Source organism: Frankliniella occidentalis, unplaced genomic scaffold, assembly GCF_000697945.3.
Source record: "Frankliniella occidentalis isolate FOCC.00 unplaced genomic scaffold, Focc_3.1 Scaffold18, whole genome shotgun sequence".
NCBI lineage: Eukaryota > Metazoa > Arthropoda > Insecta > Thysanoptera > Thripidae > Frankliniella > Frankliniella occidentalis.
This window is the reverse complement of record NW_026267148.1, coordinates 467,908-470,220: the sequence shown is the minus strand read 5'-3', so window position 1 is coordinate 470,220 and position 2,313 is coordinate 467,908.

The window sequence follows — 2,313 nt, the reverse complement described above, 5'->3', positions numbered from 1 at the left end:
GGGCAGGGCGAGCGGTACTTGATCGCCGCCGCCGGCTCTGGTCCGCACGCGCCACGCCCAGCGCGCCTCGGGTAGGCCTCCCCGCCGGGCGGCCCTGTGCAGCGCGCTGCCTACCCCGCGCGCGCCAGGCGCCCGCGCTCCGCGGAGACCTGCGCCAAGTCGTCGCCTCATCTCAGCTGACCGACCGCCACGCGCCACCGTATGGCGCCGCGCGTGCGCTCCAATGAAGCACTGCGAGTTGCGAGCAAGACAAAAGACGCTGTGTTGCTGAAATGAACCCGCGGCACAGAGGCTCACGTAGCTGACGTTATTGCTCACCTCAGGAGTTTTGTCATTCATTCGCTGCGTCGCGCACGCTGCTTTCCCCCGATCGCATTGGATTGCTTGGGTCACACCACACCACCATACCCAGCCACGTTGTTGTGCTCAGTCAAGCCTGGCTGCCTTGGCTCCGAGTGACTCACGGTAGTCGCTAGAGCCCCGCCCCGCCCCGGTAACTCGACACTCTGCTCCGGAGCTTCCATGCAGCCGACCCGGCGATGTCAAATCGCTGTGCATCCCAAACACCCGAAAGCGACAGGGTCCCCAGAGCCCCTCCCCCCCGGTGGAGGCCTCGGCCCTTAATATTTGATAGCAACTCGATCGCTCCCATTATATGTACCGGGCGGACCGAGCCATGCAGTCTACTCCAGTCTACTCGGCCCAGCGCTGGCTGGACGCAGCAACAGAAGCAACCCCCTCGCTGCCTCCACCTCCTCACCTAATGCATTCCCATCTCCCCTCGTCGCACTGGTTATCAACCCGGCAGATAGAGTAACCGTGTACAACGAGTGAGGTCAATCTGTAAACCAATTAGGGGACACTAGCATGCCGTCCTATTGTACAGAAGAGTGATTTTTGACCCATGCGACATATTCATAAAAAGAATTCTTGTGGATAGCGGGTATATGGGGTGTTGTTGGACAGTTGGGGTCGCAGACTACCCGTTAGAGTGCAATTTGATCTGAGCGCCTGATCGGTAGGCAACCTCTTGTAGGGCCGTGACCCCCCCTCCCCCTCCCCCCTCCCCGGGTGTTCACTGTAGAATAGATAGTATGTTTTCGCGGAGGGTGCTGCAGGAAGAGAACGCGAACGTTCTCTTTGGCACCATCTACCCTCAACCCTATCAGCAGCACGCGGAGAACGACGCCGCGGTCCTTTAAACAAAGCAGAAGACCGGGCTAAAGAGGGGCGTGTTCGCGGGGCGCTACGCCGCCACCCTCTCGTGCTGCAACCAAACCTGCATCTATGCCAGTACCTCCCCCCCCCCTCCTTTCCAGGCCCCCTATTGTCTCATCTTCATTGTGGGTTAGGTTTGCCGCCCAACATCTCCAAATAAAATGATGTGACAAAACCGCACCGCGGATGGCCTCTCGAGGTGAGTCCTGCCGCCGCCGCTCGTATGCGGTCGCCAACCCTCCACGTCCCCCTCGAGCGCACACAGCGCACCGGGCGCACCGGGCCGGGCTGGGCCAGCCACTCGAGTCGTCACATGCATGCACCGCAGCCACTCTCCCGATTGACTGATAGTAATGACATAATACGATTTCGCGTTTGCGGGCGGGGACATCTGCTTTATGCTGTGGGAAGCGGGCCGGGGTGGGGCGAGTGGCTTGAGATAGCATCTCGCCGCCAAGGGCCCGGCAAAGCGACCGGCACCGCCGCATCCCCCTCTTCTGACGGCGCGCGGGCGTGCGAAACCCCCGAGCCCCGCCCAACCCCGCCACTAGCCCCGCGACCCCCGCCGCGGGCCCCGCCACGGCCGTCGGCTTCTGTGTAGTAGTACTTCACCCTCCAGTCAGAAGCGAATCGCGGTAAATGGGCACAGTAGCACATAATCCACGTTCAACTGGGAGAAAATGAGAACAAAACCCCAACCCCGAGTTTGGGGTTGGTGGTAGCAACAGCAGTAACGAATCCAGCCAGCCCCGCAAACCAGGAGAAGCAAGCAGACGCGCTTTGAACACAACGAAATTTGTGATAGTCTAAGTCTAATCCTAGTGCTAGCCCCAGTGTTTGACAGAGATAATTTTGCGTTATGGAATTATGTGCACCGGGCGTTTTTTCGAATAATGCGCTCCAGTGTTTCGGGTTTGCCTACTACGTTAGGTATAGGCGCCATGGCCCGTGCAGCCGTATAGTATGTGTGCAATCCCGCAACACTGGAGCGCAATCAAAGAATTACCATGATCATATTTTGTTCTCACTCGCTGCTTACGGTGAGTTTCATTCTTTGTAAATTCGCCGTAGCCTCAGCATCCAAAGCCAGCGCAA